Here is a 14326-nt window from a genome sequence, read left to right as displayed (position 1 = left end):
TCTTTGTGGGAAATTGTAATTTTTTACTTTGATGAGCAGGTTCCTTGTCTTTGGACTTGCCGTGCTCTTCTCTGTGTTCTGACCGTCCTCTTCTTTCCGATTTCTGTGAGGAAGATCGAGAAAGATTGAGTGAGAAGGGTCGAGAGGGGCGTGTATCAACATCTTGATATCTGTCAGGTTTTCTTATTTTATCCCTACCTCTAAGGTTATATCTTTTTTCAGAGGGCTCCCTTTGGGGAGACTTGTCTTCTCGGCCTAGAGATCTCTCTCTCCGCTGAGGAGACCTTCCTCTGGACTGGAAATGTTTTTCCCTGGGAGTGGATTGTCTATTACCATCCCAACTCTTTTTTGGAGTTTTAAAATTATTTTTTAATAAATGTTTTTTCAGGATTTTCAGTTAGTTGGGGTTTTACTGGTTTCCCACCCAAACTATCTCTTCCTAGCTTTTCATAGGATTTTTCTATGATTCTGGTGAGTTCAAATGGTTGGTCTGCTATATCTGTTTCCTTCAATTTCTGGAGGTACTTTATATCGTCCCTTGCCAATTGAACTAATTCTCTATATGCCTTTGTTAATTCTTTTAGTTTAACTAGGAGTTCTTCGCTTGACATCGTTTCGATGTTTGGGTGTGTTGCGTAGCTGCATAGGACCGGCCCCGTTGCTTCTGGTCTACCTAGTGGGCCGAGCCTGGTGATGTGATTATTATGTTTTAGGGCGCCATTAAACCAGAGCAGGTGCTCTTGGTAATTTAGTGGGATTTCGATCTCCTCGAAAGCAGTGTATTCTCTCGGAGGTTCCTCTATTTTGTAATAGTGGAAGTCTTTTGTCACAGCGTGTGCTGCTGGAAAATTTATCAATGAATAGAATACCTCTGTCTGCCGATATTCATGTGCCCCTACCATGAATATGACTGTACCACCTCGTGGTGTCAGTCCATTTTCTATGAGTTTAAGAGTTATAGTTCTTCTTATATTGACCGGAATGATTATAACACTCGGGTCATTTTCTTGGAGGGCTGTGTCTTCCTCTACGAGTCGAGCTGCTAAGGCTTCTCTTTCTTTTTCTTCGTCACTTTCTGCCATTTTACTGACTGAAAGTTTTTTGTTTGCAGATCGAGTTTCAAGGAAACAAAGATTAGGTGCACAATATGTTGGAACACTGAATCCTTCAACGTTGATCAAACCAAAAACTAATACATAGGAATCTCTTCCTACTAAGTTCTGGCGGATATTAACCTTTCACCCATTCCAGACGTCTATTGGAGTTTTTACGGGGAAAGGGTTCTGTGTGAAAAAGCACGACTGAGTTACTCTAGTGTCTTGCGTTAGATTATCGCCTTACCAAACGTTGGGCGCCATGTAGTGTAGTTCCTATTTTCCCAATAGGCTCTGCGCATTGGAATAACATAAACAGCAGTGTAGACGTAGGACTGAGGTCATCTAGGTCTCTACTGACTATGTTAAACTTAATTTAGGTTTGTACCAGCTAGCTCAGAGGTCACTAGAAACTTTCTTAAATGAATAGGGAGGGGTGAACTTCCCTGATTCAGACAAGAAGGGATTCAGTTTCTGACAACCGCATAAACATGACAACTTTGCTCCACTCAGAATAAGAGTGTATCTCTAGAGTCGTGTGAAAACAATAGGCAGCTATTTCACTCAGTCAACCGTGCATACTTAGTTTCACCAGAGTGCAGAGAAATAGAAAGACAGGCGTTTTCAATAAAAAGGTGTTATTTATTGAGCAGTCTTCTTTCTCATGCAAGAGAAGTGAATTGCCACAATTGCAATACTCATCATAAAGTAAAGTGCGTACAGTAAAAGTAGTATTAAGAAACAATACTGTAAAAGCATTGATATGGTTTCTTAGCCATATGATACTTTAAAATGGATAAAATATATACATACATAAATACATTGACTAACGTACTCAACTGGTGCTTCTAACTAAGCCTACCCCGGTGTACCTGACCTAAGCCTAATACTTGGGAAGGGATGAGTAAGTAGCAGTTTAAGTTAAGTTGGTTAAGATTGTTTTGCCAAGAATCAGCATCAAGAATTCTCTTAAGGGTTTAGTCAGGTCCGTAACTTGGTAATAGAATGTGGGAGGTATGGTATCTCTTTCCTCAGGACTCGATATCCCAGCCACCCGCAAGAGTAGGCTGGAAACACCGGAGCTGGATTTTCTCGGCTGGAGAAAAAGACAGCGTCTCTCTCAGTGCGTCAAACGGGAGGGGCGGCTTCCGTGGGCTCTCGCATCAGCTGGGCTCTCTGGAAAGTATATGGCCACTCTGCTCCAAACCACTGTGTGTTTGCTTAAGGCAACTGTTAGTATATTTATACCTGAAAGGTGCCGGGTTTGACGTAAGGTTGGACATAAGACGTCACTAAGAACTAACAGTTCTTTCTGGACTCCAGGAGTTCTTGTTCAAATCAAAACAAAAGCAGGGGGGGATTTCCCGGGCTGCTGAAGGCTTGGTCTGTTTAAAGAACGCGTTTTACTTTCTAGGAGTCGATGGGAGTATCCGTGCTGTGCTTTGGACTGCATGGCTATTACTGACTATGGATCTGATTCTTATGCCTTTATCAGGATATTATTGATTATAACCTCATAAGGGCATGAATCGGGAATATTGAATTAGGGTCCTAGATATAAACACGACAACCCCAACGCATGCTACTCTTACCAAACCAGAAATTGTTAGTGTCCTCAAAACTAAAACCCACATTTAAACCATAGGTGCTTCTCTCAGCTTGCTTGGCCGCCCATCTCACGAATGAGTGTCCGACGATCCAGAAGCTTGCGATGGATACCGGTGAAGAGATTTGGGAACCTAGAAAGAAAGAAATGTTAGCAAGGACAAAATGATGTCTAAAAGTCATTCAAATCTCTAATATATTTTAAACAGCAATTTGATGTCCAATGGTCTAATCTTAGCAGCTGCTGTAAAGAAAAACCCCTCCTGATGGCTTCTGAAGCTGCTCCTATTCTAAAATAATGGGCACTGAATTCTAAGGGATTAAAATCTAACAAAAGAAATGCGGTACTTACCCATAACTGCAGTTATCCAGTATTGGTATCTTTCATAGATTCACATGCCTGAATCATTCCCCGTCGTCGGGATGGGAGTCTCCGGTACATAAATAAAGTAATGTCCCATTAGACATATAGAGTAATAGGCTAAAGGCCTTATATTAGCAACAGATCCATGTCCTTTTGTAAAAAGGACCAAAGTCTAGAGAAGAGCCAATCAGCTATCACCACCCTCTGGAATCTTCCTGGAAGGAACTCTAGTCCCTCTGTCTTGTGTATTGGTTTCACCTTTGCACTGTGTTAAGTTAGCATGAGCTTGTTAGAAATTTAGACACCATTTTTCCTTTTCTGCTGCCTCTGCACACAACACATTTTGTTAATAAAGCTTTTCGCATTTTGCTTTAAACGAGAATAACATGTTTGCTTATAATATCAGCCTTGCTTGGTATGCTATGTCTGTACAGTGAGTGCCGAGGCCTTCAAGGTTATTTCAATGCAGCGCTTATTGTTTGGATTGATCAGCGCACAGAGTAGACATAATATGGATGCAGCTGTGGCCAACTCTGGGTTTAGGCGCGTTTAATAAGGCACTGCGTGAAGCAGGATGAACACACTTGATGAATATCCGTATGCAGAGAGTTGGTGCAAGAGATGATGTGATCCATTTCTGCTGAACCCAAAGGTATGGGCCCGCCCTTCTAAAACCCAAATAGACCTTCTGTAGATATAATATAATATACTAGCTAGGGAGGGTAAACTGAGGTTCTATTTAGACCTGTTTCCTTTAGCAGTTTAACATGCTTTCACCCTTTGTATTTTATGGAATAGTAACCATGCTGTTAACCTTGTTCCTTTTAATATGTTTGCTTGTAATAGCTAAGATACTGCGTTTGAGAACACTGCATTAGTAATAAACATTTCAAACTCGCACGTGTCCTCATTGACTCCTCGTTCTGGATTGATATGTTAGTATAACGAAAGAGTGTTCATGTGTTCCACGTTGCCTGAGGTGTTCTAAGTCCATGTTCTGGGTTGTCTAATCATTGGGGGTCAGTAAGAACCAATGAGACACTGGTAGCTAGTCTGGTAGGGGATTTTGGATGCTGAGGTGAGTTTTGGCACACCCTAATTCACTGAGGTTCCAAGTCTCTATGCACAGTTCTGTATATGAGCAGAAATCCCAGCTACATGGCGCCCGATCGTTGGTGGTCTTATTACATGACACTTGAGTAGTGCTTATATCGGTCCTTAACACCCTTCACTGTTGTTTCCGGAAAACAATGGTGTTGGACAAACCTACCTATATTTAAATAGGTCTATTCAAGCTAGATTCTATCTAAACGGTTTCCTTGAATTACCACCCAGTTGTGCTATAAAGTTTTTGTTGTACCTTTACATTTCTGTGTTGCTATGGCCCTGGTGGACATTCAGCAACATAGTCGCATTGCGGTGCGCAATCATTTGCAGAATTATCATGTCCCCGTGGATGGCATGGCCGTGATTATGGTGGTGAGTGCAGAGGTGGCTTACTCGTACGAAATGTTTTACTCATGGGTGACCTTCCCAGCTGTGAACACAAATACCAATGTGTTTGACACGTACACTCCCACTGCTGGGGCCGCAGGACTATGCTCCATATAGGACACAGGAAGTTCCAATTGATGCTTGGCAGCACTGAGTTTAGTTTAATGGCGTCCTACCTCACTCTTTAACAGCTCCAAGGTTAGGTCCCTTGTCCTTTCCAGGCGCGACTTGGCCTGTTTTGGCTGGATTTACACCTCATCCTCAGCACGGGGCGTGTTCCGTTGCTGAATTAAGACGACTACATGTAGTCGCGATTAGCGTGATTAGGTCGTTAGTGCAATACATTACCCACAATCTCCTGGGCAGGGCCCCAGGTGGTGCGGCGCTTCCTGCCGGACAGGGCGGAATGAAGCTTAGTCCTGTGATGGGCAAGGCTGTGATGGTCAAGGGCCCCCAGGATAAGGATGAGTTTCCTTTCTGGCTTGCCGAGAAATGTGACCAGCTGGAAGCAGTATTTCCTAACACGACTCCTGGTAAAAAACACAGGTTTCTGACAATTAGCATGCCAAAAGACTTGACCCCAGAAATTGGTGACTGTGCGTCGTGGGGGAAGATCTTTGCGGCAGTATATGCGAGTTGCTTAGGCACTCTATCTATGACTGTCCTTCCAACGGTCATTAAACGTGTCCAAGATGAGCACGGACCTGAGGCAGCGGTTGAATTGGGTATGCGCCTATGTGGCTCCTTTGACGTAGTTTCCGATCTCATACTTGCGAATGTCAAGGGAGATGCGGTGAATTTTCAGGTGTCCAGTGCATTTCAGGGGGTTCCCGATGCCGACAAAGCCCGACTGAGGATTATTGTGGCAGCTTATAAGACCGTGGGCCGCAATAGCGTGGGTGTCAAGCCATTTTCCACTAAGGAGAAAAAGCAACCCCAAGGGCCGAAGTCAGAGTATGACGAACAGCCCAAGACCAAAAAACAAAATTGGCCGAAAACAGCAGAAGCAGGAGTCTCGTCCTGCATCTCCATTGCCTGCACCTACAGAACGTATTTATGACTTGCGCGATCGCGCAGCGATAAAATCATCTGATCGTTTTCAGGTTTCTGATCAACGCTCTCCTCGCTTTTTTCAGGAATCGTCGGCCTCATCGACCGGTGGTGGAGGAGGCGGCAGAGGTCGGGGTGGCCAGCAGGGACGCGACCAGCCCCGCCCGAAAGACAATAAAGGCAAGCAGGACGATTTTACACCGAAGAGACCCCAGTTTCAGAAAAAGAAAGTTGCCGCTTTAACAGCGAGATATGCCACAGATAGTGAGAACGCAGCTTCGGAATCAGACATGGTCTCTGACCTTGCTGGACAGCGCGGCGGAGATTACCATAGTGCAAGAGGCCCTGCGTCCGCTTCTGAAGGTGACAGCGACTGACCAATATGTTGTTGTGGAGACAGCTGATACTGGAGTAGCTCCCCCTGATAGACATTTTAACATAGTTCTTTTAATTGAAGGTGATATACAACGTACCATCAAAGGGGTATTTTGGGAAAATCTTACGACTACTTAGGACATTTTGTTAGCGGAGGCTCACTGGTCCCCACCTTTTGTGCTCGCAGCTCCGAGAGGGGAGGAGGTAATCCTCCCTAGTTTCGCGCACACAGTTTCGAAAGAGCATGCGCTGAATTTTGCAGAAGAGTGGGCTAAGGCTCTTGAGCCTGCTCTGTACCGTACACAGTGTGGTTGTGATAAATTTTCCCCACACCACGAGATTCCTTTATGGTCTATGCCACAGCCTCAACCTCAATATCACATCGGACGTGAAACAAAGGCTTCCGTCGCGGAAATCCTTGAACAATTGGAATATCAAGGTGTGATTGAAACTTGTGTGTCACTGATGAATAACCCTCTTTTTACTGTAACCAAGCCTGACGGCTCGTACCGTTTGGTATTAGATTACCGGCATTTGAACTTGCATTGCTGTACCTGTGCAGTATAGAATACTCACGGCTCTGCTCTAGTGGATAGTCTTGTGCATAAACGGTTTTAAACCACGCTTGACATATCCAAGGTTTTTTTTGCCCACAATTTGTACGGACTGAGTTCCCAGTGGACCAGTTTTACCTGTGGCGGCAAACAACGCCAGTATACTAGTTTACCTATGGGCTATGAGAATAGTCCGGGCGTGTTTGCTGCCCGTAGAGTCTCTCTTTTGGAGAAGATAGACACTGATGCGTGTTCGTATGTGGATGACATTTATCTCACAGACGACGAGCTTTGGGCGCATCTATGTCGAGTTGACCGTATAATTTGTAACTTTGCGGACTTTGGTTACAAATTCAACTTTGCAAAGTCTCACATTGCAGAGTACACAGTGTTGTTCCTGGGCTACGAGCTCAATATTGAAGGTAGAGGATTGGCTCCTCACTTCTTAGAGAAATGCGCACAACTGCGCGCTCCTACAACTCTGAAAAAATTAGCCCTTGCTGGGATTTTTGAATTTCGGGCGTACTTATACTCCTGAATATGCCCAGCGTATCAAGCCTTTGTATGCTTTGATACAACCTACTTTTACCAAATCTTGCTGGCTGCCAGAACATTCAGCTGTTTTGCAATCTTTGCAAGCTGATCTTCTAGAATATAAGTTCTTACTGACTTGTGATAACCACACCAACCTGGTGATAAGAATCATCCCTGGGGCGGTGGGTTTCACGTACCTTATTTTTAACGAAGGGGACACAGTGCCTATTGCTCACAAGTCACACTTGTACACTTCGGCTGAAATGCGGTTTTCCTCCGTGGAAAAAGTTTTGACAGCAGTGCAAATTGCGATTCTCAAGGAACGTGCGCTGTCGCAGGGAAAACACATGTTGGTTGTAACCCCGTTTCCTGCATTAGAGGCAGTAACGAAAGCCAGTGTGCCAAATTCTAAAGCCTTGCACCCTCGGTGGATACAATGGACAGCATCATTGACGTCTCCGGATGTCACGTTTATTTTTGATGCCTCCTTACAGTCGCAGGAGTTTTTGCAGTATGAATTTGTTCATCCTGCCCCGTTGGCTATGCGGCCTTTGGAGGACTTCCATTGCATCATATACACTGATGGTTCAGCGCAGGTTGCGCATGGGTCTAAACATGCATACATTTCCGCTTGCGCTATTGTGGTAGGTGCCATGGTGAATGATGAATTCAAGTCCAGAGTCGTGCACACGCAGACTCTAGGGGACTGCATCGTACAATTGGCAGAGCTTCGTGCTGATGCTTGCATTGGAGTACTCTGACCCTGGTGTGACTACTCTTATTGTGAGTGATTCTTATTACTGTTTCCAGTCTTACAATGAAAACTTGGAGATAGTAATATGATCATAGAACAGTAAGAGACACAGGAAAGCCATCCAGGTTATGGAGGTATGAGCAGGGCTGGTCCCAGGACTTTTGGGGCCCCGGGCAAAAAGGGAATGTGTGAGCCCCCACTAATTTGCATACAACATGGCATCACAGAAAATTACATAATAGGAAGTGCCATCAATTGACTATTGTTGAGAGACTTTGGAAAAAGCAACTTTCTTGGTGCAGATATCAGTCAAATAAAAACAGTAACAGTAATAAAATAAGCACGTATATTTTAAATTTCAATTAACTGGAAATACATTATATTAGTCATACTAGATGGAAAGGTTTGGCCTAGGTCTTTCCAAAACTAATAAGTTCAAGCAACAATTTGTTTCCGGATTAGCGCATTAAATCTGTATATGTGGTTTTTAGGAAGTGCAAACCAAGTGAAAGGCTGCTAATCTCTGTACAAGGTCAAAGACACAGTCAACATGTAATAGGAGGAGGAGATAATTTGGGGATCGTGACTGCATCATGATTTCATTTTTTTTTAAGGTAAGTACTCGCTGTTTCCTACATTGGAGCTGACATCGGGCTGTCCAGAAGGATATGGGACTAACATTTCAGATCCTTGGGGTACAGATGGGAAAGTCCTCTTTCTTGTTTTTTTCTCTTTTTAGCACATCTTCTTCCGTCTGAAGGTGTTGTTATTGCGGGTGTGTGTGCGCCGTTGGAGATGGTGAGCTTGTCATCCAAGAAGGCAGGGGTGTCAGTCGTCAGTGTCAGTCAAACCTAGCCGAAAGCTGCGGAGCACTGTACTGGATCAATGACAAGCATAAAGTCAAGGAGTTTGTGGTCAGTTAACGCATTATGATAGCTTTGCAGATAATGCAGCTAAGCTTGAAGATGGTGCGTCAAACAAGGGGGACCTGTGGAGTTCCATCATGGTGCTATGATGTGGCCATATTTCTTCATGCCCTATTGAGGTGTGCTACAGCATGTAGATTGCCCTTAAGGAGGCCAGTGTGGATCAAAATCCCAAGAAGGTTCCCCAGATACCCAGTGCAAGATAAGATATGTGCAAAAAAGTTATGAAAGTAAATAAAACAGTTGAAAATAGCTTGATGCCTATAAAAGGCAACACCCTAGTCACTGAAAGACACCAGACACTACCGGAATACAATCATATGAAGGCTACAAGGGTTTAATGTCATGTGCCATGAGCCATGGCTACAACAACCCTAGCAACATCCTCTGAAGCCTTTAGATGTTTTGATACTAATAATTAGTATGCACGTGCATGGTTCCAGATTGCATTTCATTTTGTAAATTAGCAGGATGCAGATGACATTAACAGATTTGAGATACATCTCCTCTCATTTGATTTCGCCTAATTTTGAGCAAAACCTGGAAAGCACAGGTTTAAATGCAAATAAGTAATGCTGAGATCCATACCCACTAACAGGTTCATTTCCATGGACAAATGTTGGGGAGCTCGCACAGCTGAGGTGAACCAAGTGATGGAAATGTGATGAATTATGGTGTGCTGCTAGGGGAAACACTGTCTGGCCAGGCAGTGTGGAGTGAACAACTGAAAGGTAGCTCTCCCGCCTAGGGAGAGGATACCCCTGCGCACAACTTGGGAGGGACCAAAAGGTCTAGTTCAATAAACAAATATTCAGTGATTTGTATTCACAGCGGAAATGTCCAGCTTTCCGGGTTTATTTACGCATCTTAAAGGTGCATCACTGTTTGCAATAAGTATCAGCAGTTGTAATCCAAACAGAGTTCATGAATTAAGGAGTGTTCATTATCACACAACCCAATGCATTTCGGGCGAAGCCCATCGTCAGGGGATTACTCTGTGTACTTGTGAAACCCCTCTGATTTCAGGAATTCTGGAGTTCGTGCTGTTGCAGGGCTCAAATTCCTTTTTCTCGGAGGGTGTTCACTTTCTCTGCATTCCCCGGAGTGTGAGCACTCCGGGGAATGCAGAGAAAGTGAACACCCTCCGGCTGGATTGCAGATTATAACTGAGAGAAAAGGAATTTGAGCCCTGCAACAGCACGAACTCCAGAATTCCTGAAATCAGAGGGGTTTCACAAGTACACAGAGTAATCCCCTGACGATGGGCTTCGCCCGAAATGCATTGGGTTGTGTGATAATGAACACTCCTTAATTCATGAACTCTGTTTGGATTACAACTGCTGATACTTATTGCAAACAGTGATGCACCTTTAAGATGCGTAAATAAACCCGGAAAGCTGGACATTTCCGCTGTGAATACAAATCACTGAATATTTGTTTATTGAACTAGACCTTTTGGTCCCTCCCAAGTTGTGCGCAGGGGTATCCTCTCCCTAGGCGGGAGAGCTACCTTTCATTTCCATGGACCTCACAGTGCTGGACTAAGGCTGCAAAGGCCCATGGGTGAGAGGCCAGGATTCTAGGGTTGGGTCTGGTCGGTATTTTACCGTCATGGATAGTATTTTGATTTCTAAAACAGAGCACAAAAGCAAAAAATCGAAATAGGGCGGCTATGGATTTAACAATATAGAACAAAATATCCGTGCTCATCAGCTAAGTAAAAATTATCAAATTGGAAATGCACAAAATATAAAGACAAATGGTGTAAAGAGAGGTCTTCAAATTGGTGCGAGGCTCCCCTGGTAAACCTCAATGTGTTATTGGGGGGGGGGGAGGGGGGCGGGCTATCAGCCTCAGCAATAGCTGAGATTAATTCAAGCATTCCAGTAATCCGTTTTTTTGCATACTTTAGTGATACTCCCTAAGTGGAACGTGTATGCCCAAACATGGGTCCTATGCACTCTGTGTCACTAGAACCAAGCTCTACCTGGCTGATGATCCCTTACTAAGGCTACACTTGTCCTGGGTTGCTTGTGTTCTGCGTCAGAAAGGAACTGGCCTGGTAATTTGGTCTGGACTGTTCCCATTGGAGCAGCGTCAAGACTGATTTGCTTATGGCTGGGTCCAAACTGAGATTGCATGGTGTGCAAAATAACGATGCAGTAGGATGCAGCCTGAGTGATTACCAATTGCTGTGATTAATTCAAGCATTCCATCCATCACTTTGTGTATACTTTCTTTCTGGACAGTAAAATACAGCCATAATTTGTCCCATTGCACTTGTTGCACTATTGATATCTATGCCCTTCAGAGAGATCCTCTTACCCCTTGGGCCTCTCAGTATTGGACCATGGCTGGTAGGCCTAGGGGAGGAAGGACCTTTTCTGGCCTCCGCCGCACTGGATGGACCATGGCTGTGTGGTGCGTGAGAAAAGGAATCAGTGGCACAGTAATGTTGCCATGGGCTCTGATGCCAGAAAATGATGCCAGACAGTAAAACGCAGCTATAATCAGGGTGCACTGGGTTGCTAACATCCATTGGCCCTGGTGCCTTTGCTGTACTACTGATAGCTACATCCCCGAGAGAGGCCCTCAAGAAATCTTACAGCCACACTCATGCTCTGCTAAGCTTATGAACTGGCGCCTCCTCCCCTGAGTGTCCAACCACGTCTAGCTGCAATGTCCAGAGGAGTGAGGGGCCTCTCCCACACCTCACAGCTCTGGAACATGGCTGCAAAGCCCATGGAAGAGATGCAAGTAGCACAGCAATAATGCCATGGGTGCTGGTGCAAAGTAAAAGCACCCCCTCACTCTTGTCCACTAGCTGCACAGTAAAATAAAGCAATAATTTGGGAACATTGGGCACTTAATACCTCTGGGCCCAGTGCCACTACACTGATGGCTATGCCTGGGTAGAAAGGTATTGTTACGCCCCTCCAATCATCATGCAATGTGAAAGCACAGGAAATTACATAACAAGACATCAGCAGCGGCTCCTTCCGCAATGGGGGAGGAGCGTCGCCCCACTGCTTGGCTCAAAGCCAGCAAATGAAAAATAAAAAGATGTTGTAGCATTGTTTTATTTTTCATTGCCGGCTTCAAGCCAACGCTGTAAGGCAGGGGTGGGGCTGAGGCATGGGAGGAGGAAGAGGAGTGCTATGTGGGCATATGTGTTTTGGCCAGCCGTCTCAGGCCGACCAAAACGCACATGTGCACTTAGATTTCTCCAGCCCGGCTGCATTGAGCAGCCGGGCTGGAGAACCCCCACAGACTCCCTGACATGAGCATCTTTTCAGCCCGCTCAAGCCAATCCCTGCGCTGCTCTCTTGAAGAGCAGTGCGGGGAATAAATGGGAGTCTGTCACAGAGGCTGTCGGGAAGAGAAGAGGAAGCACGACGCGTCGCGTCGCAGGAGGCGAGGCGCCCGTCGGCTTCAGGGAAGTTTAATCCCCCCGACCACGCGAAGCAACACGTCCCCTCCACATGCCCCACCACCCTTTGCTTGTGGTGGGTGCTGCCGCAGGACATGGACCTTGACATCAACCTATGAACATAGCCATGGTAAGGAACTATGAGACCGTTTAAATGGGGCCCAAGAGAGGGGCCCCCACGAAGGTGCCATCTCTACCTCCTGGGCTTCTCAGACATGGTGTAGCACTCAGAGGATTAGAAGAGGGAGCCCACTAACCCATGGACCTCGCAGCACATAAGCATGACTGCAGGTCCAAGAGAGACAGGTCCTCCCAGTGGCTTGCCAATGCTACACCATAGTTACGAGGCATAGGGTAGGGCCTCCATCCTCTAGGCCTCGTAACCATGGTCTAGTGTTGCGAGGCCCAGGAGAGGGGACCCAAGATAGGGGAGTCCTCTACCATTGGCCTCACAACAATAGTGTAGCACTGCAAAGCCAGTAGAAGGGTGATGCCTCCCATGGACTACCCCACCATGATCCACAGTGTTGAGGCCCATGGGAGTGTTGCCCCATCCTTTGTCTTCACAGTTATTATGTAGTGCTGCAAGGCTATGGGATGAGGCCCTACTGCCCTGGGCTTCACATCCATGGTCTGGTGCTGCAAGACCCATGGAAAGAGAGTCCTCTTCCCTTTGCCTCACAGCCATGGTCCCCAGCCAACACTGAAAGAGCCAAGTGGGGTGGCTAGTTTTCAGTAGGTTATATAACAGAGTGGCGATTCCCTTGGAGGGGCAGCCCCTTGGCCTTGCCATCAGAATCACTGACAGCCCGGTAGTGGTCTAGTGGATTAGTAAGCGATATGGAACCAGGAGAAGCGCTTATTAATCCTGGCCTCCCATTTGGCCAAAATGTGTGCTCTTGGGCATTCACTTTTCTGAATCTTTTGCCAGGGCCACTGAATATGTGAGACTGTGCGGCAGCTGCATTTTTTGCATGATTATAGATTTGCCGCATTTGCCACATAATACATCATCTGCTGCATAATCTGCAGGTTTCAACAAAATAATTTTTGTTTCAAGCTCAAACAGTTCAAAAGTACCTAATAACGCATTGACACGTGTTACTGCGCAGTTGAGGATCCTTTGCAAAGCTAGACTAGTTACCTTTCTGTTGCCTATTGCTACATTTGGATGTTAAACTTGTACTAATTAAGTGCAACCAATTCCCAGGCAGTGTTAATAAGTGCAACAAGCATTTGCAATGCAATCAGTCTCGCATTTGGGACTTTATATGTATTTAGCTATGCTGCACATTAGCCTGGGTGCTGAAACATCTACTGTTCTTTAACATGGAGGGAAAGTAAGGACCAAACTGCATGACACGCCAGGTATGGGAACACGTGGAGAGAAATATTGCCTTCCAGCAGGAAATGGATTAGTCTAAAGCTCTGTTTTTAATATAACATCAGGGCCTTCGGTGGTCATATCACTGAAAAGACAAGATTTGAAAAAAATAATATTGTCTACGGGTGCTCGTGGAAGACAAGTTCTATGGACTGAAATCTAGAGAATGCTTTATTGATTTTGGTATTTTACTGACCTCTGCTGGTCGTTTTCTATCAGGAAAGTTAAATAGAGGCAGGTGCCAGAAAAAGATAAAGAAGAAAGTCCCTCAGCAGAAAGCAATTTTGGTATTTTACTGACCTCTGCTGGTCGTTTTCTATAAAGACAGTTAAATAGAGGTAGTTGGACAGTAAATAGAAAGCCCCTAAGTGGAAGCAGACAAGTCCTAGGGCTGATCTCCATAGCCCACAAAGTACAAACACATATAAGAAGATAATAAGTATATACTACAGTATATACAAGAGGTCTCAAATTATCGGCCTAAAAATAACAATATATTGAAGTAATACTAGCATGAAATGTGCTGAAATATGCAGCATAATATGCCTTTTCTTGTTGCATAATTTACTCATCACTGCCGCAAAATGACCCTCCCCTGCTACATAATTCAAGTGGATTGGTTTATTGCTCCTGCTGCTCGTTTTTTGCGAAATTGGGAGTATTTTGATTCAATGTAAAAACCCCTGGTCACCAAGATTTTTAGAAATGTACTGAATATTTCCTGAAAAAAAGGAGGTGCCCAGTCACATGTAATAGTCACCT

This window comes from Lissotriton vulgaris, chromosome 9 (genome assembly GCF_964263255.1).
Source record: "Lissotriton vulgaris chromosome 9, aLisVul1.2, whole genome shotgun sequence".
NCBI lineage: Eukaryota > Metazoa > Chordata > Amphibia > Caudata > Salamandridae > Lissotriton > Lissotriton vulgaris.
Note: the sequence above shows the minus strand (reverse complement) of the source record.